At 22.2% G+C, this 25201-nt stretch overlaps 1 pseudogene; it reads right to left on the bottom strand.

The window, feature by feature from the left end:
• Positions 1 to 10394: 10394 nt before the first annotated feature.
• Positions 10395 to 25201, bottom strand: part of LOC136854450 (DNA polymerase delta catalytic subunit-like) — a 35424-nt pseudogene continuing 20617 nt past the window's right edge.

The raw sequence follows: 25201 nt of genomic DNA, 5'->3' as shown, positions 1-25201 counted from the left end.
GTATTGCTTTCGGGCTATATTCAAATTTAGCCATGAATGCAATACTAGAATTGCCCACAAAATCTTTAATTAATGGGAAATGGTAAATCCATACATTAAAACTACCGTCATTATTTTTATCCGTAATACAAATATTCGGTTCACAATCCCTCAAACTGATAAAAGATTGCTTGCGGTATCCTTGAAAAACAACGCATCCAGCGTAACACTTTTTTGTTTCTTTATTATTATTAGTAAAGGTTAAATGTTGTAATAACATATTACCCGATCTCTCATCACCAGAATGTTTATACGGAACATCCTTGATTGATAATTTACTATAGTATAATGGTGCATGATCATCTGGTAAATTTTCCGGTATGACTACTGTGTCAAAATACTTGGAATTAATAATGTTAGATAAAGTAAAAATAAATGGCATTTTTGTATCAACATTACACGTTAAAGACATTTGTCCTTCGGGTATCATATAGAATTTACTATTATTATTCTGCAAAATGTTGAATTTTGATAATTTTTTTTCAATGTTAATTTCACGTTCTTCCCACGAAGTTGTTTCCATTATACTTTCCACATTCGTTGGCGTTCAAACATTTTCCACGTTTGCGTATTTTTATTTTTATCAAGTACAAACATTTCATTTTTAAATATTTGTCCAAACTGTGCACTAGTGTTGTTTGAATATAGTTGTAAGACATTTTTCTTTAAACTTTCCTCCGCTGATTTTTATCAAAGATTATTGGGTCATGAATTAATATTACTGATGACCCATCACCATCACCACTTGTTATTATTGTTGTTGTTCATCTTCTTTGTCACAACGAGAATGAATATGAAACCACAAACCTCAACCATATATATATATATATATACTTTATAAATGAGAATTATTATTATTATTATATTATTTATTATATTTATTTATTATAATAAAAAAATAAAACATGAATAATAAAAATGAAAAAATTATAGCAATATACAATGAAATACAATTTTTATATAGTAAATTGAAAATTCGAATGTTTATGTTTAGTCTTTATTATAAACAACTAATTATATATTACAAAAAATATAATGAAAATATAACAAAAATATTTTAAATAATAAAAAATTGATAATGATGTTGAATAGACCTATACCAGTATATCGTATAAAAAGTAATAAAAATAATAACAACAATAATACTAATTTATCACCACATATAATTAAATTAACTGAAAAAGAATATTATAAATTAAGAGCATTTAAATTAATTTTAGAATACTTGTTAATCTATGACAAAACAATTCAAATGCATTTAAAGAAATGGCGAGAATATTTTTATAATAACGTTGAAATGCAAAAAAATATATATCAAACTTTTATTTATTCTTTAGATTTAATTTATACAAACGGAAGAATGAAAAATCAATATTTTACAGATAATTTACAAGAAATTTTAAATGATTTATATTTTTAGAAAATATATATATATAACAACACTGAAATGCTAAAACCAAAAATTTTTATTTATTCTTCTTTAGATTTTTAATTTATACAAACGAAAGAATGAAAAAATAATATTTTACTGAAATATTTACAAGAAATTTTAAACGATTCATATTTTTAAAAATTATTTAAAATAATAAAAATATAAAAAATGAAAAAAATTTATTTTCTAGGCGAAAAATTTTTTTGAAAATTTTTTGAAAAATTTTTTTTGAGTAAAAAAAAAAATATTGATTTTGGTACACTTTTTGTCAATTTTAGGTGTAATTTTATGTAATTTTACAGTAATTTTATGTAATTTTTATTAACTTTTTAAAAATATTTAAAATATTACGTTAAGAAAATAGATTTTAACGAAAATATTATGAATTTTCCAAAATATTATGAATTTCTGAAAAATATTATGAATTTTTCAAAAATGTTATGAATTTTTTTAAAATATGATGTAAAATATTATAATATTATAGCATTTTCCATATTATAACCCATATAAAAACCGAACTCGGGTACTTAATATTGCCATAATACGGGTTTTTTCTAGTTTTTCAACCAAAAACATTAAAAACTAAAATTTTTGTTTTTTATCAATTTTACGCGATAAAATGTAATATTTTACACCTTTTTTATATTTTGTGAAAATTTTTGAGTTTTTTTTAATAAAAAAACTAATTTTTATTAATTTTTAACAATAAAAACTAATAAAAAATTAATAAATAATAGTTTTTTTAATAAAAAAACTAATTTTTATTAATTTTTAACAATAAAAACTAATAAAAAAACAATAAATAATAGTTTTTTAATAAAAAAACTAATTTTTATTAATTTTTAACAATAAAAACTAATAAAAAAAATAAATAATAGTTTTTTAAAAAAAAACTAATTTTATTAATTTTATTTTAAAACAATAAAAACAATAAAAAATAAAAATAAAAAAAAATAAAATAGTTTTTTTGTCATTTTTTAATATTTTGATAAAAAATTTTCTATTTTACAACTTTTTCTAAAAAAATTTAAAATAATACTTTTTTCTAAAAAAATGCAATAATTTAATTTTCATTAGTTTTTTACTTTTTTTCAAAAAATTAATTTACAAATTTTTTTATTTTTATTCATATTTTGATAAAAAATTTTCATTTTACAACTTTTTTTATAAAAAAATATTATTTAAAATTTTTATTCATATTTTAATAGAAAAATTGTCATTTTTACCATTTTTATATAAAAAAATGTAAATTTATAAATTTTTTCTTGTTTTTAGAGTAAAAGTTGACAATTTTTTCATAAAAAAAATTTTTTACATTTTTATTTCTATTTTGATGAAATTTACTTTTTTTTATCTATAAAAATTTTAAATTTATACATTTTTTCTTGTTTTTAGAATTAAAAATAAAAAAAAATATAAAGATTGACAATTTTTATAAAAAATTTTTTTTGACATTTTTTTTGTATTTCAATGAATTTTAAACTTTTACAATAAAATTTATACAAAAAAATTTTTTTAAAAATATTATTTAAAAAAAGTAAATTTATAATTTTTTTATTTTTTTTTTATGTAAAAATTTAAAAACTATTTCCATTCATATTACTTTTTATGAAAAAAATAATTTATAATTTTTCTTGTTTTTAAATATAAAAAAATTATAATAAGTAAAATAAATATTTTTATCTATATATTTATTAACAGATTGTTTTTCTGAAAGGATTAAGTGTTAATGAAATCAACATAATGTCTTATGTAATGAATTTACAGGGTGGGATATATTTAACTACAAATGTTTTTAGTGTAAATTATATTAAAACCTGAATTTATAGTTAATGATGTATTATTAAAAATGAATTTAAAGTTGGTGGTGGTTATAATTATAATAATTAATTTTTAAAATTAAATTTTTACAATAAAGGCATGAATGAAGAAGAATTATTAAAAGACGAAGTACGAGAAGAACCTATCTGTTTTAATTTTAATAATGGAAAATAGTATTGTATTAAATTAATTATTCAAAAAAAAACTGAAACAAAAGGAAAAAATAAACATATAAAATGTTTTTTTGTTTATGATAATAACAGACTTAATAATAAAAAAAAATTACCTGTATACGAAAAAAAAAAAATTTTATCAAAAGATAAAAAAAATAATAAAATTTTGATTAAATTTTATTTTGTTTAAATTTTGTTAATTTTTTTATTTTTAATTTGATTAAAATTAATTTTATATTTTATTGATTAAATTTAAAAACTTTTATTTCGTTTTTTTTAAACGTCGGTGTTGTTTATTTTATTTTCGAATGATTAAAAGTCGTCTAAACATACCAATAAAATCAAAAATAAATTCATACTATGCGCAATGTAATCTTTTTATCACCCTTTTACTCTTTCTATAATGTCATGCGTGTCATAAACTATAAAACCACACATTATAATCAATCCAACATAAATTCCTACATTATAAATTAATTCTGAATTGAAAAAAATTCATAAAGGTGAGTGTAATTAAGATGATCATTGCTGAAAACAAAATTCCCCCTAAAAATAAGTAATTAATATTACTTTTAGGAGCGAATAATGCAGATAATGAAAAGCAAGTAAAGACGACACCCGTACCGAGAAAAGCCTGTAAGATCAAAGCTGGATTTTCTATAGTCATCGCGAAAAGAGGACCTAAATTAATTCCAGTTATAAAAGCGCAGAGACCAAACAAAGACAAAACGCGTTAGTTGATTTTGTGCATTACGTGGAATAATAATTAAAAGAAAAAATGCAATACTTAAATTAGCGAGGGCAGTTGATAAACTAGCTTTAATAATGTCAAATGAATGTACATCTCCAATTGTAGCAGCCAAAACGGCTAATGTTAAAGTTGCATATACATTTTTTAAATGTTTTAAAATTAATAAATTATTATTATTGTTTTCCAAAATAAAATACTTGTCATATACATTTTTGATTGAATATTTTAAATCAAAAACAAAATTTTTTAGATTAATCAAAGTCATTATTAGTATTATATATATTACCACGTTTATTATATCTTTATTTATATATATATATATATATATATATATTTATATTTTTATATATATAAATAAACAAAAATTAATTATTTTTATTTTAATAAAATACAAAAAAAATATTATGTATATAATAATAAGAATATATATATATAAATAATAATAAAGTTTTATTATTGTTTTTATAAAAGATATATATTATAAAAAACTACAATAATAATTTATTAAAAAATAATATTTGAAAGTTTAATAATATGATTTTTTAAAATAAGATGTGTATAACCCTAGTTTTTTTATAATGAAAAATAAAATTTTAAGATGAATCAATATTAAAAATGTGGATAAAGATGTGTACCACCCGTAGAGTTTTTAATAATGAAAATTTTCAAATGAATTAAAATTTATTTTTAAAATAAAATGTGTTGCTAGAGTGTATATATATATATATATATTTTTAGAAAACTACAATAATAATTTATTAAAAAATAATATTTGAAATTTTAATAATATGAGTTTTTAAAATAAGATGTGTACAACCCCTAGTTTTTTTTATAATGAAAAATAAAAATTTTTTAAGATGAATCAATATTAAAAATGTGGATAAAGATATATACCACCCGTAGAGTTTTTAATAATGAAATTTTTAAGATGAATTAAAATTTATTTTTTAAAATAAAATGTGTTGCTAGAGTGTATATATATATATATATAATTATTAAGTGGATAAAGGTGTGTATCACCCCCAGATTTTTATTTTTAAATAAAGTGTATATATATATATTTTTTAAATATAATTATTTAACCAACGAAATTTTTTGATAATTTGTAACGTCAAATTCAACGTCTATATTAGATTGAATAAATTCATCGTGTATTCGTTTAAAAGTATTTGAACAAGCTATAAATTCATTATCGTTTTTCTTTTTTATTATTTTTACAAATGGGTAAAATACAAGTTTCGGATCTAATTTGACTAATATCGCTATTAAACCGCGCCAAACCCATTCCACTAAAAGCCATTTGTTCTTGAAGTCCCGTAGCAAATCCTCCTTTTTACCTCGAGTGGGGGCCCTGAAAATTCCATTCTTACAATTTCATCAGGATGCGAACATTGCATCATGGAAGTCGCCTTGTGGTTGTTTACAATAAAATACCTAGTGGTATATAGACTTCCTTTGACAATTTCGTGAGGTATAAAGGGATCATTGGGATTTTCTCTCATTACGTAAATAAATCCATCATTTTCATTTAATTGTTCCTTTCTTTTATAATCTACCGCTGATTTATTATTATTATTAGACAAAATAATAGGTTTTATATAGGGTAAACCCGACGTGGGATTTATCAAATCACCAGTAACTAATTCATTACCCAGTTCTATATAATGAATAGCATCATTAATGTTAAAAAGAAAAGAATTGTTTAAATATGGATTCTTTTTTTTATTCGTTAAATTAAATCCCGTAATTAAAATATTATCCAACGTTTGCCTTTTTAAATAAAATGGGTTAATTATTAAATCTGGTATAATATTCTTTTTTGTTTGAGGATGAATGACAAAGGGCATGTTTTCATCCGAGATTATATCCACAATGACGCCTTTATTCGTAGTAGTAGTTTGTAATTTATCACCGACAGAAGGTATAAACTGAGTTGCGTAACATAAATACATTTTAAAATAAGAAGCATTTTCAATGTTATCACATTTAATATTTTCACATCTATAGTTACCGAGTTTTCTTTGAGAGAGAAAGGGAAAGATGCTCTTTCCTTTTTTAAAAAATATTTGTTGTTCTTCTTGCATTTGTTGTTGTTTAGTACCTATCCAAAAAACAAATATAGTCCAGTTATTTGGAACATCGTGAAAAAGGTAATAGTTTCTTTCGTTTTTATAATAATTTCCTTTTCATTACCATTTTTTGTCGTTTGTAAAATTTTTACAATCAATTCGGGAGAAAATATTTCTATCGTAATTTCGAATGATTCTTGAAGATATAAAAAACTATTTTCATTATTATTATTATTTGTGACTTCAAATAATCCTATGGGCATTCCTATACGTAAAATGTCAGATTTTTTTATCAAAGGTTTAAAAGATATACACGACGAAAGCAAAATTATTATTATTATTATATACGAGTTTTATGGAAGCTGTTTCGTACGAAACGGCTGAAAATTTACCATTATCAATCGCCCCCCTTCTAACTGTAATACCATCCTCTTGATTATTAAAACCCCCAGCGATTAAAATTTTTGGAAACCATCCTGGTTGATTAATCAATTCTGTAGGATAAGATTTAGATGAATAAAAGGCCACCGTTTGAGATTTTTGATGTAATTCTCCTATTGATAAAGAATTTGTGGGCGTTCCGATAAAATTTTTGGCGGTATAAGCTGCGTGACCGATCGTGGTAAATGACAATGTGTGGGAAATGGTGTCAAACGGAGAGAAGGACCGAATAAGTTTGGTATTTTATTTTTATTATTATTAATTAATAAACAATATTCCCTAGGTGAATAAAATAACCCATCTACGTGCAACTTGTAAAAATTCTTACTAAAACTCGTACAAACCCAAAATTTATTTTCTTTTTCTTCCGTTAATTCAATAAATGGAATGAGAATTTTTAAGGCATATTGAGTCATTCTATAATAATTTAAATCATGCAAAAATTGATCGTAAAGATATCGTAGTTGTCGCTCCGTTAATATAGCGGGAATTTGGGGAATAATTCGATATAAAACGTGATTGATACATATATAAATAAATTTTTCATCGTCTGGTAAATAATTTTTAATCTTTTCAGGATGGGAAATTTTACAACATCCATTAGGAAATAATTTATATAAAATTTTGTCCATGTTGTTGTTGTACTCATTAATCACCGCTCCCGGTCTTGAAATGAAGCAGTCGATTACGGATTCTAATACTAGTCCAGAATTTTTAGGCGTATCCGCCGTTACGATCAAATCTATAAAACCTAAATTATCTTTGTTTATGTATTTAGGTTTTGTAGTTTTTGAGTCTTTGGTCAACATTTTCTGTATGGAGCAAGCTATTCCGCAAATATTGTGATAAGAATTAGTAGGCGCATTTTTAGTAAATCGACCAATTCTATGAAAATCTAAATAATTGCCAGTTCCAATTATCGACGGTACGTCTTGTTTTTGTCTGTCAAAATTAATGTAGTCTTTATCTAGTATACTCGTCTGAGAAATGGTAATATCAGTTTCACCCATTTTAATCATTTGAGATAGGTTATTAATAAGGGATATTTCAGTTATAGGTCCCCGAGGAAAATGAAACCATTTAATTATTTTTTTAGTCAAATCTACATTATTTAATAAATCTTTATTTTTTGATAATATTAACTTAATTAATTCTCTTTCTGGATCATCATCATCATCATCATTATTATTATTATTATTTTTTTTTATTTGATGATGAATCTTCTGATTTAAGTTTTATATTTTCACCATTAATGATTTCATATTTTTTTTTTCGTTTACAAATCTTGTACATGTTGATTAAATCTTGAAAATTTATGTCCAAAGATGAAAAACTTGTATTATTATTATTTTTCTTTTTATTGCTATAATAATAAAATGGTTTCAATTTATTTATAATTTCATTTTGTTTATTTATTTTTTGAATTTTTGCGATTAAAATATCAATAAAGGAAATAAACACGTCACCCATACTGTAACTAGCCGTATTGTTCAAAGCATTATTATCCATTACTGTTGTGTAATAATTTTCTAAAAAAGGCCAATGAATAATGGTTGATTCATTATACATAATAAATTGTTTGTATCGTTGTTGTTGTTTTTCATTATTATTAACCTTTTTCTTTTTATATTTCTAATGTGAATTTTACGTTTATCTACCCAGATAAACGATTTCATATACAATATATTTTGATTTATTACAAAATTACCAGGATATAAATCTCTTGGATAATCTTGACAAAATAGACATTTTAAAGGAAACCAAGTATACGAAAACCATTCGTCTCTATCAACGCAGGTTGCGTCCCTTTTTTAAGGATTTTTTGTGGATTAATAGTTGCCACATTTTCCCTTCTTTAAGAATAGGAATGATAAAAGATGTTTGTGAAAGATTTGGTTCAAATAATGATGTCAAGGTAAAACCTACACCTAAAATAAGTTTTTTTCTTAGAAAATAATCCACTAAATCTGTTTCATTTTTAATATCTTTATTATTATTAATGATTTCCTTTTGATAAAGTAAATTAAATTTTATTTCTTTATACTTATTAAAAAGCCGAGAAAAATTATCATTTTCAATTTGTAATTTAAAAGTTATATGTAATCTCAACATTAATTCTAATATACTATCATTCACATCTTTTTTATTACAATCCAAACAATAAAATGGATGACCGTCTCTTTCTCCATTGAATAGGTCCCATTGCCTGTGTTGATTATTAAATACTCCACGTGTATCTATTACTACCATTTTGTTTTTTATATATAAAATAAAAAATAAACGTAAGACCTTATTAAAATGTGATAAAATAAAAATTTTTTTTATAATTTTATTATTTTATTTATATTGTTTTACAGATATATTTTTACATTTATGTTTTTAAAAAATATACAATTTTTATATATATATACATTATATTATTATTATATATATACATTACTATATATTATATATATATAAACTTATTTATCTTCTATTAGATTCAACAACAATGACAACTTCTTTTTCTTCTTCCATTTTTTTTCAATTACAACACTAGAATAATGTTTATTATAATACCTTTTCAAAAAGTAAATTAAATTATTTACAAATGGTACAATTATATATATTATATCATTATTTATTAATCTTATTTCATTATTAATTCTTTTTGACCGATATTATTCTTAATTTCTTTATCATCATAATCATTATCATAATTGTCATCATCATTATTAATTGAGATGGCAACATGAAACTGATCCTCTGTTATTATCATTTCTTGATAATTTTTGAATAAATTATTCAAGACATCTTTACATAACAGATTTAAATTTGAGGAATTTTTAACATTAACCAATGCATCTTTTGAGAAAATAACAAAAGATTTTTCCTCAAAAACAGACGCACATCATCATTTTTTACATTTTATTGAGAGTTGATAACCATCATCATCATCATCATCATTTTGTTGTTGTTATTGTTCTTATGTTTGCCTTCTGTGTAGTAATGAATAAATTTAAAAGTTTTCAAAAACAACACGATCTCCATTATGTTTGGGAGACAAAGGAAAGTTGTTGCCTAAACTCTGACAAATGAAATGATAATCTGCTTTTCCTATACCATTAGTTGTTAAAATATCTTTTAGTTTTAAACTACCAAAATATTTTTAAAATTTGTTTCATATTCTCTTTTAACTTCATCAGTTGTTGTTCCTTTTTCAGCAGCACAAAAGTCTTTCCAATTTATATCACTTTGTTGTTTGTATTTGGAAACAAACTTGTTGGCATCGTATAATTTTTTAAACCATGTTTCATTGCGAGTTTGGTATTCCAATGTATCTATATTGTATTTACACCAAAGATCTTGCACCAATCGTATACAATTGCGTAAATCTTTGGTTTTTATACGATTATGCATTTCAACACGTATTGGTATAGACTGGTCTTTCATTACTGCTTCAATTATATTATCTTGTCCATAAAAGGATAGATTGAAACTATCGTATTCATCAGAATAAATATAGTCTGAATTATACTCTATTATAATGCGTTTATGACATACTGGGGAATTTTCATAAACTACTAGACATCGAGTTATCGGTGAAGAACAAGAAACATTTTTGTTTTTTCAATGATTAGAAGAGTGTCATTCACTTTAATATCATGATCATTTTTTATATTAATGTTAAACTTTATACCATTACTGCTGCTACTGTTGTTATTTTTCTCTTCATTATGAAACTTTTCACCATCTCTAGATTTTTTCTTTTCTTTTTTCAAACTTTGATCTGAATGAGTACTACTGTTGTTACACAAGTGTAAATCATCATCATCATCATCAGTAGAAGATAATTTTCTCTTCTTTTTATCATAAACTGATAATTTTTTCTTTTTTTCAACAACACCGATGTCATCATCTGTTGATGATAATTTTCTCTTCTTTTCAACAACACCGATGTCATCATCTGTTGATGATAATTTTCTCTTCTTTTCAACAACACCGATGTCATCATCACTATCATAAACTATTGATGATAATTTTCTCTTTTCAACAACACTACCACCATCATCAGCACTATAAACTCTTGAAATTTTTTTCTTTTCTTTTTCAACACGTTTTTTGTCATCATCATAAGATGAATCATCATCACTATCACTACTATCACTACTATCACTACTACTACTATCACTACTACTGCTGCTATCACTATTACTGCTGCTATCATCATTTCTTTCCTTCTCACTATATGATGATACTTGTGTATAAATGTTTTGTAAATTTTTTATTGATTCTTCATTATTAATGCTGCAGTTTGTCTCAGAGAATTGTTTCTTTGTGATTGCGATTACTAAATCTTCATCAGACATTTGTTGCATTACAATCCTTGACTCTTCCTCTTTTTCTGATGATAATTGTTGTTGTTGTATTATCGCTTCTTTTTCTACCAATTCTGGTGATAACAGATCTTCCTTTTTTTTCTGGTGATAACTGTTGTTGTAACAGATCTTCTTCTTTCTCTACTAGTTGTAATTCTGGTGATAACTGTTGTTGTAATAGATCTTTCTCTTTTTCTGCCAATTCTGGTGATAACTGTTGTTGTAACAGATCTTCCTCCCTTTCTGTTAGTTGTAATTTTGGTGATAATTGTTGTTGTTGTATTACCGCTTCTTTTTCTGCCGATAACTGTTGTTGTAACAGATCTTCATCTTTTTCTGCCAATTTTACTAGTTGTAATTCTGGTGATAACTGTTGTTGTTGTTGTATTATCGCTCCTTTTTTGCCAATTCTGTTAGTTGTTGTTGTATTATCGCTCCTTTTTCTGCCAATTCTGCCAATAACTGTCGTTGTTGTTGTTGTATTATCGCTCCTTTTTTTGCCAATTCTGCTATTTGTAACAGGTCTTCCTCTTCTGGTGATAACTGTCGTTGTTGTTGTTGTATTATCGCTCCTTTTTTTGCCAATTCTGCTATTTGTAACAGGTCTTCCTCTTCTGGTGATAACTGTCGTTGTTGTTGTTGTTGTTGTATTGTTGTAATAGAAGAGGAAGATATTTGTGATTGTGGTAATAAAGAATCATCAAATTCTGTTGGATTCAGGAACCTTCATCGTTTTCTTTATCCATCCTAATATTATTGATGGCAGTAAACAATTCTTCAGCCATTTTTTGTTCGTTAAAATTATCATCTTCTTTCATCTCATCATCATCATCATCATCGTCGCGTCTGTTAAAAATAAATCATTTTCTATTGGGGTTGGCATTTTTAAATAAATTTTTTTACAACAGAAATTATACCACGACAAAGTTTAAACTAGACTAATGCAAGATTGACAACTATCAACCCTTTTAAGCTAAACAAAATGACATTACCATTTTATTATATTTTATTTATATATATATATAAATAAAATTTAATAATAATAAAAGTATATATACAATCCTCTAAAAACAATAATTTTTAAAATGAAATTTAATAATAATTTAAATACAATTTAAAATTTTTTCATTATTAAAAGTTTTTATTAATAAAAAATTTTCTAAAATAAAATAAAAAAAAACTAAAAAAAATATATAAATATATTATATATATATATATATATATATATATATATATATATATATATATATATATAAAATGGAATATACAAAATTAAATTTCTCTGCAATTTCTCCACAAAAAAATTATGAAAATTTTTATTATGAAATATTTAGTCCTATTAATGTAAATATACCACCCCTAGAAAAAAGATTAATATTTACGAATATTAATTTAAATTATAATAATAATAATAATTTTTACATCAAACTAGAAAGTAAACCGGACGAAGATCAAGATGTAGACGTATTGGGAGGAATTATTGATAGAGATTATTCGGGTAATATAGGAATAATAATGTATAATTTTTCAAAAACAAAAGAAAAAAATGTTAAAGTGGGTGATATTATAGCTATAGCTAGATTGTTAAAATATTTAATAAATGATAATAATAATGAACAAAATAATAATAATAAAGATAATAACAACGATGGTACTGAATATTGGCCGAAAAAAATGACGAGGGGGTCTGTTGCTTGGGACGTTTTTTCACCTCAAAACATGACGATAAATGGAAATGATGTTATTACTATTTCTACAGGTATAAAATTTCCTCATCTCTCTTTTTCTTCGCATTATTATATTAGATACGCTAGCCGATCTGGCTTAGCTTCAAAATCATCAATTATCGTAATTGGCGGAGATAAAAATGGTGATATTGTATTAAATAATTTATCTAATAATAAATATGATATTAATAAAAAGGACCGTATAGGACAAATTATTTATGAAGGATAAAAAATTAAAATTGCTAAATTATATTTATTTTTTTTTTAAATAAGAAGGAAATTTTAAAATATTTTTATTTTCACCTAAAGAGAGGTAATAAGTTATAGCACAAAGGGCTTCTATAAAAAAATAAACATTTTTTTTTTCATCATTATCATTAAAAGTATCATTACATAATTTAGCAATTTGTAAGACGTCATTAAAATTCATTTTAGTTGATGATTCAGTAACAGCTTTATATATCACATTTTTGGTTTCATCATTATAATTTAATAATAACCCAGAATTGTAATCACTTCCAAAAATATAAAATGTAAAATAACATAATTTATAAGTTGATAATAATTTAATTTTAAGTCATTAGATAAATTATCCAAGTTGTATAAAAGTCCTATGCCTGTTTTGAAATTAGGAGTAACGAGAATAATTTCTGAATTTTTAAAAAATGTCATCATTGCTAAAACATCAGAATCAAGAGAAATAATAACACTTTTACCATCATCATCATTATTATTAGTAGATGATGATAAATTTCTAACAAATTTAAAAAGTTCAATTTCTCCTTCTCCACGTACTTGAATATCAGATTCAAGATTTGTTACAAAATTAAATTTTATGTTTTTTAAATCTCGTGTCATTTTTTCCTCCAATAGTTTAAAACTATTTTTAAATAATTTGCCTACATTAATTAATTTGTAAATATTTTTTCATCATCTATAACGATCACTTTATGTTTTGAAACCGGAGGGTATCCATCAACGGCCAAAAAAAAGTAATATTACTACCATCTTCAACTTGAAAAAAATTACATACTTGCGCAACGTAATGCAAAATGGCATCACTCAATATTTCAGCATTAAATTGTAAATAATCATTATTTTTTTATTATTGCTGTTTGATGTAAAAAATGTGTACTGTCTACTCCAATAAAATTCAATTTATCATTTTTTAAATTATTATTATTATTATTATCATTACAAAGAGAAATTGGAATAAAATAACTTTTTAAGTGATTTATCAAATAATGAACTCCCATTTTTTTTATTAAAGTAAAATATATATATATATATATATATATATATATATATATATAATAGAAAAGGACTTAATATAACCTCAATGGTTTATTATTTTTTTTAAATAATATAGGTGAAAAATATGATTGATAATATAAGCGCAAAAAGTTTTCAAATGTTAAAAATTTATAATTTTCATCTGGTAATATTACTTTTAATACATCAATAAAAGACACGTTATACAATTCTTTATTATTTTTATAAAAAACTTTTATTAACCCGGGCAATGAAAGTACTAGATTCTTTTTATCATAATTTACTTTGTATTGCTTATATTTTTCTAACCCTGTTTTATAAATTTTCAAACTACTTGTAGGTTCACTAATGAAATGAAATATAGTAGAAGAATTTACACAACTGTTCATTTTTTAAGTCGTATATATATATATATATATATTTTATTAAACAAACATATATATATATAATATTTTTATTATATAAAAACATATATATATAAATTATATATATATAGAATAAATGAAAAATATATATATTTCTTCATGACTAAATAAATATATATGAATTAAAAAATGACATATCATTATTCTTCTAATAATGACATGTCTGTTATAACCAATCAACAGGGTATTGAATTTTTAAAGTTAAAGTCTCATTTAAAGTTTTTTGATTTTAATATTCAACGAGAAAGGGATATCTTGAATTTAAGAGATATAAAAAATTATAATTTTTCAGTCATTCATCCTATAAAAAAGTACGACGATGATCAGCAGAGGATATCTAATACACCGTGTATTCTCGAATTGTTTGATGGGAAAATTGTTGTGTATATTCCATATTCAGAATTAATTCATATAAAATAATAAAAATAATTTTTTTGTCTTTGTCATCTATTGATGATTTTTATTCATATAAAAACATATTAAAAATAAAAATTATGATTCTTGACACGACAAAAAATTTACTAAAAACGGTTATTTAATATATATAATTATTTTATTTAATATATATAATTATTATTTATATATATATTGACAAAAGTTTATTAACATTATATATATCTACAAAATATAAAAAATATTTAATGTAATAATAATAATAAAAAAAAAATAGCTACATTTTTTATTAATAATAATAAAAAATTTTTCAGCTATCAATTTGATACTGAATAACAAAAATGAAAAAATAAAATAAAAATATTTTATTAATATAAAAGTAATAATTATTTATTATTATTTTTTTACTAGAAAAGGTTATTTAGTGTAATGAAAAAATAAAATAAAAATATTTTATTAATATAAAAAGTAATAATTATTTATTATTATTTTTTTATTATTTTTCATTTTACATTTATATATACATGTGTACGCATTTTGAATTCATATTGCAGAGAAAACAAATATGGTGGTATCATCTTGGGAAGTTGCTGGATCAAAATGTTTAGACTTTGGACGAACATCATCACCAACGATCGCTGTAAATACTTGTCCAAAAGTATGGTTACCTCCCACCCTAGCAAATAGAATAGAATTATCCAAACTTTTAAATGAATGTAATGATTTGTCCCAACTTTTAGAGGAATGTAAAGCTTTGAGAAAAGAGAATAATAAACTTTTAAAAACTGATTTGTTGGAGGGAAAAGAAGAGTTAATAGTACAAAGAAAAATCAAAGGAAAAAAATTGTTGAAAAGATTATCTTGTATAATAAATAAAAAATATTAAATGTTTAAAATGAATTTTTTCACCATTGTTAGAGAAAAAAAAAATATATATATAATAACATACATATATATAATAAAAAATCCTTTATGCAATGAATAATAATACTATTTTTTATTATTTTTTCTACATTGAATACATAATAAATTTTTGTTATTTTGATTAATAAATTTTTGACAATTTGTACATTGTAGTCGTACTTTTAAAACATTTAATTCTTTTCCCGTTTTATAATAATCATATGATCACCTCGTAATAAAATTTGTTCAGTGTCCTTTCCAAGGATAGGATCAAATATCCGTAATAGAGGATTTTTAATTTGATTTAATAAATAATATTCATAATCTATTTGAAGACCATTTTTCAAAACAAAATCGGGGTTTTCAGCCTTTTGATATAAAGGTATTTTTTTTTAGATGTTGTTGTTGTTGATATAATAACGTAAGGAACTCGATCTCCAAGTGTGGGCGCTGTTCCAGAATCTCGAATGGCCATTTTATTGGCCAATTCAGCGTGGGCTTGTTTTGCTTTATATTCGTTTTGAGTTTTTGTCAATTCTTTAGTTATTATCAGTTGACTTAACTCAATTCGGTCATTAAGTAAATCTGAAATGGTTTGTTTGACGAGTGTAACGGCCTTTTTTCGTATCTCGTTCAATGAGAATTATTTTTAAAATTTCTGCTATTAAGTTGGCGGTGAGATGACAATTATCTCTACGAATTGTTTCTATTCCTTTACAATCAATTTTATCAAAAGTATCTGGTCGAGTATAATACAGACCCGCGTAACGTTTTTTATTGATAAGTAAATATGGACAATAAACCTTTTCAAAGTCTAATTTAATAGGATTAATAAAATGCTTCGTAACGTTATCCGCCGCTTCCTGACCCAACATTATGGCTTCTTGAACGGTTTTACGCCAAAATTTATCATTACTGAATCCGTATCTCCATAAATAACTTTAGCATTTGGATATTGTTCTTCAATCATGTTTTTGGTAAACATAATCATTTCTCGTCCAAATGCCGTAACGCTTTTGCGAAATTTCTACGCAAGGTAATTTACCAACTTGGGCACCCGTAAATCCATAAACGGAATTTGCAGATATTTTTAAAGCTAATTGACGACCGTCTAATACCTTTCTTTTAACGGATCCGTTTCCCTTTTCAAATCATTTTTAGCTTTTTTCCGAGCTAAGAGTAAATTTTCAATATCTGAGGAAGTAAGCCTTTACGTATATGAGGTTTGACGAAATAATTACCTGATGGTGTTTTAGTATAATTATCACTGATAAGGCTGTATGCTTATTATTATTAAGCAACGTTGAATAGCATAGATTATGAGCCATAATAATTGTAGGATATAAAGCGCAGAAATCTAGCGTGGTAATAGGATCGTTATAAAATCCTTTTATTGGATCTATCACAGTAGCTCCTTGATAATCGTTCCCCTTTTCTCGGTCCTCGCACGAAGGAATTATAAAATCATCATCATTACCACCACCACCATATTTTGAACATTTTCTAAGAAGTTGAGAAATGATTTTAATTTGTTGACCCCACGTAAGAATAAAAGAAAGAGGAACTCCCGTTACGCGAGCCATTTCGATAGAATTGATAAATAACATTAATTTATCTATTAATTTCAAAGGTAAAAACGCATCTTTTAAACAATACACGGCCAATTTTCGTCTCGTTTGAGCGTTCTTGTGATGTAAAACTGATATTTGTGTGTGATGAATATCATCCTTTTGTTCTTTTAAAAATGTTGAGAAACTGCATTTAAACTGTAAGAACGTAATTTATAATCTCTTTTAATAACATTTAATACATCCAATATACATCTACCTTCTATATTTATGACTTTGTTAATAGCTTTACCTATTTGCTTACTTTCAAAAGTCTTTGTAGTAACGGTTGATTTTAAACCCACTATTCGACTAAGATAAAATTGATTAGAATTTAAATGATTAGCTCTTTCCACCAAATATGTCAAATCAAAATTGTTTATATTGTATCCTGTAATAACATCGATCCACTACATTTTGAACAAAACGAGACCAAGTTTCCAACATTTCTTTCTCGGATTGAAAAGTATATATTTTAGCATTATCAATGGGTGAACATTCACCCAAGACAAAAATAACATGTGAATATTGATCATCATCATTATCATTTTTTTGTCCGTGTTTTATAATAACGTTACCTATTTGAATAATAGGATCAATATCTGGCGTAGGAAAAATTCCTTTTCTACCAGCGCATTCAATGTCGAATGAAAGAGTAGTTAGAGGTCCGATGCTACTAGCCCAATGCGTTTGAGTGGGATCGTGACCCAAGACATTACTTTGTAAAACGTCAATTTCAATTTGACATTTTGTTTCTTTTAATTTTTCATTTCTAACGATCCATTTTCTTCATTATGGTAATTCTATCCAAGAACAACCAAATATGTTTGTATCAATCATAAATCTTAGTATAAAGTCAACATTGGCTTCATAAAATTGAACCTTTTCATAATCTTTAAAATAAAAACACTTTTCTCTTCTATTAAAATGCGCTGTACATCACGAATTATCTTGGGTAATGATACAGTTATTTTAAAATAATTAGTCTTTTCATTATTGAAATTATAACCATATAAATTCTGTTTAGATACTATTTCACAGACGTGATAAATTTGGCAATTAATCCATTTAAACAGCGTAATTTATTAGAAACTTTATCATTTAATGTCATTTTAAAATTATTTACTTGATGAAGATCAAACTTTTTCGAACGTTAACGTAAAAATATGGATAAAAACCATGAACGTGACAACATACTGAATTTCCTAAACTATTTACTCCAAACATACGTATGACGGGTGTACGATAACGTTCTTTCGTTGTTAAAAATGGCGAAAATCCAGTACAATCATCAACTTCTAAATTGAAAAATATAAAAAGAATCTCTAGTAGTTTTTAAAATAGGAACAGAAGGTCGTTTTATAAGAAAATCTTTTTTATTATTTTTTAACATCATTATTATTTTCATTTTTTCTTTTCATCGTGTTTTTTATGTATATATATATAAAAAGGAATATTTCCTTTATATATAAGTAAATATATATATATATATATATATTATATATTTAAAACAAAAAATTTATTTAATAATGTCACCAAGTTTTAAAAATAAGAATGGATGAATGAGTTTGTGTTAAGGATATTTTTATTACTCAAATAGTAAAAAAAAAAAATTAAATAAATTTGATAACTTTATTATAAAAAATATTAGTCCATCAAATTTTCCTGATTCTTTTAAGTCCTTATTTTTGGCCATTTTCATAGACTAAGAAATATAATTTCAGTTCATCATCATCCACTTTTTTATTTTTTATATATATATATATATATATATATATATAATATATTATATATATATATATATGTTAGTATCTAGATATGATTAATTGATTTCAAAAATCTCAAAAAACTAACGTAGATATTTTTAAAAATAGTAGATTTTTATTTGATGGATTTATTTTATTTTTTGCGTTGTTATGTTAAATGTTTATTCTTATTATTTATACTTTATATATATTTATATATATAAATATAATAATAAGAATAAGAATATATATAATATATAATAAAAATAAAAAGAATAAAGAAATAATTATAGAAAAATAATTATAAATAATAAATAAATAAAAAAAATTTCTACGGTTAGATTTTTTTGGGGTAATATTTTTCTTTTTTTTTTCAACATAACGTACGTGTTTCTCTTTTGAGATTAAAAATCTCAAAAACTAAATTCATTTAGCTTTTCAATGATGGTATTCATTCTATTCTTATACTTTATTTAAGTCAAAACATATTCATTTTATATTCCTTCCTTACTGGTGGGATATGTAAAACAAAAATAATCATCAACGTAAGGAAGGAATCAAAAAATACATTTGTTCATTTTTTTTAAAATGGTGATGGAAAATTTAGAATCGAGTGATTAGTTTTACCTAAAAGTATAAACATTGGCGTACAAAATAAGTATAAAAATTTTAATCAAATAAAATTTTATTATTTTTAACAAATATTTCAAAAATATATCTACGTTTGTTTTTTTGAGATTTTTAGAATTTTTTTCTTCTTATTCTTATTATTTATACTTTATATATATTTTTATATATATAAATAAATATAATAATAAGAATAAGAATATATATAAAATAAAAAAAAATAAAAAGAATAAAGAAAATAATTATAAATAATAAATAAATAAAAAAATTTCTACAGTTAGATTTTTTTGGGGTAATATTTTTTTCATTTTTTTCAACATAACGTACGTGTTTCTCTTTTGAGATTAAGAGTAAATTCATTTAGCTTTTCAATGATGGTATTCATTCTATTCTGTTTTTATTCCTATCTTCTTTAAATGTCGTTTATATCAGAAAAGTTATTTCCAAAAATCTCAAAAAACTAAGGTAGATATTTTTTAAAAATAGTAGATTTTTATTTGATGGATTTATTTTACGCGTAAATTGTACGTTAATGTTTATACTTTATTAAAGTCAAAACATATTCATTTTATATTCCTTCCTTACTGGTGGGATATGTAAAACAAAAATAATCATCAACGTAAAAAGGAATCAAAAAATACATTTGTTCATTTTTTTAAATGGTGATGGAAAATTTAGAATCGAGTGATTAGTTTTACCTAAAAGTATAAACATTGGCGTACAAAATAAGTATAAAATATTTTAATCAAATAAAATTTTATTATTTTTAACAAATATTTCAAAAAAATATATCTACGTTAGTTTTTTGAGATTTTTAGAATTCTTTTTCTTCTTATTCTTATTATTTATACTTTATATATATTTTTATATATATAAATAAATATAATAATAAGAATAAAATATATATAATATATAATAAAAATAAAAGAATAAAGAAATAATTAAAATAAATAAAATAAATAAATAAAAAAATTTCTCTTTAGATTTTTTTGGGTAATATTTTTTCATTTTTTTTTCAACATAACGTACGTGTTTCTCTCTTGAGATTAAGAGTAAATTCATTTAGCTTTTCAATGATGGTATTCATTCTATTCTGTTTTTATTCCTATCTTCTTTAAATGTCGTTTATATCAGAAAAGTTATTTCCAAAAATCTCAAAAAACTAACGTAGATATTTTTTAAAAATAGTAGATTTTTATTTGATGGATTTATTTTACGCGTAAATTGTACGTTAATGTTTATACTTTATTTAAGTCAAAACATATTCATTTTATATTCCTTCCTTACTGGTGGGATATGTAAAACAAAAATAATCATCAACGTAAGGAAGGAATCAAAAAATACATTTGTTCATTTTTTTAAAATGGTGATGGAAAATTTAGAATCGAGTGATTAGTTTTACCTAAAAGTATAAACATTGGCGTACAAAATAAGTATAAAATATTTTAATCAAATAAAATTTTATTATTTTTAACAAATATTTCAAAAATATATCTACGTTAGTTTTTTGAGATTTTTAGAATTCTTTTTCTTCTTATTCTTATTATTTATACTTTATATATATTTATATATATAAAAATATAATAATAAGAATAAGAATATATAATAAAAATAAAAAGAATAAAGAAATAATTATAGAAAAATAATTATAAATAATAAATAAATAAAAAAATTTCTACGGTTAGATTTTTTTGGGGTAATATTTTTTCATTTTTTTTTCAACATAACGTACGTGTTTCTCTTTTGAGATTAAGAGTAAATTCATTTAGCTTTTCAATGATGGTATTCATTCTATTCTGTTTTTATTCCTATCTTCTTTAAATGTCGTTTATATCAGAAAAGTTATTTCCAAAAATCTCAAAAAACTAACGTAGATATTTTTTAAAAATAGTAGATTTTTATTTGATGGATTTATTTTACGCGTAAATTGTACGTTAATGTTTATACTTTATTTAAGTCAAAACATATTCATTTTATATTCCTTCCTTACTGGTGGGATATGTAAAACAAAAATAATCATCAACGTAAGGAAGGAATCAAAAAATACATTTGTTCATTTTTTTAAAATGGTGATGGAAAATTTAGAATCGAGTGATTAGTTTTACCTAAAAGTATAAAACATTGGCGTACAAAATAAGTATAAAATATTTTAATCAAATAAAATTTTATTATTTTTAACAAATATTTCAAAAATATATCTACGTTAGTTTTTGAGATTTTTAAATTTTTTTCTTCTTATTCTTATTATTTATACTTTATATATATTTTTATATATATAAATATATATAATAATAATAAGAATATATATAATATAAATAAAAATAAAAAGAATAAAGAAATAAATAGAAAAATAATTATAAATAATAAATAAATAAAAAAATTTCTACTGTTAGATTTTTTTTGGGGTAATATTTTTCATTTTTTTCAACATAACGTAAATGTTTCTCTTTTGAGATTAAGAGTAAATTCATTTAGTTTTCAATGATGGTATTCATTCTATTCTGTTTTATTCCTATCTTCTTTAAATGTAAATTATATCAGAAAAGTTATTTCCAAAAATCTCAAAAAAACTAACGTAGATATTTTTTAAATTTTTAAAAATAGTAGATTTTTATTTGATGGATTTATTTTACAAAAAAATTGTACGTTAATGTTTATACTTTATTTAAGTCAAAACATATTCATTTTATATTCCTTCCTTACTGGTGGGATATGTAAAACAAAAATAATCATCAAATTAAATAAAGGAATCAAAAATATATTTGTTCATTTTTTTAAAATGGTGATGGAAAATTTAGAACCGATTGATTAGTTTTACCTAAAATAAAAACATTAAATGTACAAAATAAGTATAAAATATTTTAATAAATAAATTTTATTATTTTTAACAAATATTTCAAAAATATATCACGTTAGTTTTTGAGATTTCTTTTTCTTCTTAAATAAGCAAATATTCTTATTATTTATAAATTATATATATATAAATAAATATATATATAAATATAAAAATATAAATAAATAAAAATAAATAAATATATATATATAAATAAAAATAAAATAAAAATAAAATAAAATTAAATAAAAAATAAATAAATAATAAATATATATAAAAAAAATAAATAATAAATAAAAAAAAATAAGAATAATAAAAATCAAAATAAAAAAACAATGTAAATAAATAAAATAAATATAAATAAAAATAAATTTGAAAAAAAATTATAAACAAATTTTGCGTATTATTTAAATTTATTTACAATTTTCTGGTAAATGAATCCCAAAAATAAATTGAAAAATAAATAAACCAATCTGGAAAATGATTAGAAAATATTCGCGTAAATTTAAATAAAAATTGCTGCTCAATAATGTAAAATAATCAAAGCAAGTTCTAAAATGTTATTGCAAAACAAATAAATTAGCAATAAATAAAAATAAAAATAAAAAATAAAATAATATAAATAAATAAATAAATATAAATAAATAAATAAAATCATAATAAAATAAATATATAAATAAATAAATATTATAAATAAATAAATATATATATATAAATAATATAATATATATATATATATTTTAAAAAATAAATATAAATTAGTAAATAAAAATACAAAAATAAATATATATAAAATAAAAAATAAATATTAAAATTAAAAGATTTGAATAATCTTTAAATAAAACATTGTCATAAATAAATTTTCCCTTTTAAAAATTTTTTTTCGTATCAATGTTGGATGATAATATTTTTAGCTTCTGGGTCTATCATCACTTAGAATGAAAACGAAAAAATATTTAGAAGACCAAATTGAACCCATATCGTCATAAATATTTCACGGAGGCTAAAATTGGTTGGTTGACCGGCCTAATTGATGATAAAAATAAATAAATGAAATAAAATAAAAAATAAATATTTGCCAAAATAAATAAATTCAGAATGATATACTGTATGTAAATAAAATATCTCTGTCTGTAGTGTTGCCAGCTAGGAAAAAAATAAATACCAAATGTTAAAATAAATAAAAATAAAAAAATAAAAAAATTTGGAAGTGAGCAATAAAAAAATAAATCAAGAAAAAGTAAAAAATTTCTTTAAATTCACAATGAAATTTGCTAAAAAATAAATTAGGACAGTGGTATCTGCAACCTCCGCACAAAAAACCTCTCGAAATAAAAATAAACTAACAATAATAATTGTAATAGCATAAAGTAATGTCGCAAAATATACCATTTCATTTTAAAAAACTATATATTATTATATGTTATATTGAAGTCCGTCCTTAAAAAAAATAGTGTAACCGATCATATATACGAAAAAAGGAAGGATATAAAATCAATTTTTAAAATAATTAAATAAAATTAAAAATTGTTGCCATCTCTATCAAGAAATATAAACGATAACTAATTTTTCACGAATTTGAGCCAATATCATCAAAATCAAGTCGCTGATAACCTTAATATATTAGAATGCACAATAAAAATCATTATATAAAAATATGCTTACTTTTTAACACAATAAAAAATGTATTGAAATAAATAACTTTGTAACTAAAAATAAAAATTAGACACTTCTTCCCGTGTTTGTTTTGTACTATTATTAGTTGTTGTTATTATTATAAAATAAATATATATAAATATATATATAAAAAATATAATGAAAATAAATATTTTAAATAAATAAATAAAATAAATAAAATGAAATAAATAAAATATAAATAAATAATATAAATAAAAAAATAAATATAAATAAATAAATAAATATAAATAACAACAATTTTATAACAATGGCGATCTTGCTTTCTCTCTTTTCGAATTTCTTACTTTTTGTCGTCATGAAGAGAGATGTCTTTTATTAACTCCCCTCAAATAAATAAAGTACTCACATAGCTGAATAAATAAAAATAAAATTAACTGTGTAAAATTCTCAACTTTATACTTGACCAAGTATTTTTAATAAATAAATAAAATAAACAATTCTGATTATAAAAAGCTAAAAATAAATAAGCAATTTGGGAAAACTTGAGTTCAAAACAAATAAAAAATTTAAATCTCGTTGAAAGAAATAAATAAAATAAAAACTGTAAATAAAGAATCTATAAAAATAATTGATAACCAAAAATTGTAACAAAATAAAAATAAATAAAAATAAAAAATTTTAAATAAAATAAATAAAAATATAATAAAGAAATACAAAATAACTATATAAAAATAACAATAAAACAAAATTTTGAAATAAAAAAATGTAACACAGTAAAACACTGAGTAATTTCTGAGATAAAAAATATATAACTTAATTTATAGTGTGAAGTCTGTAGAAAAACGAACCCAACTGATATTGTATTAAAAAAATTACTGTATATATATCATTGTGGGAGGTAGTAAAAATGGAAAATTCCCCAATTCAAGTGAAAGTAAATAAAGATG

The sequence above is a fragment of the Macrobrachium rosenbergii genome, chromosome 29 (assembly GCF_040412425.1).
Source record: "Macrobrachium rosenbergii isolate ZJJX-2024 chromosome 29, ASM4041242v1, whole genome shotgun sequence".
Taxonomy (NCBI): Eukaryota; Metazoa; Arthropoda; class Malacostraca; order Decapoda; family Palaemonidae; genus Macrobrachium; species Macrobrachium rosenbergii.
This window is presented reverse-complemented; position numbering and strand designations above follow the sequence as displayed.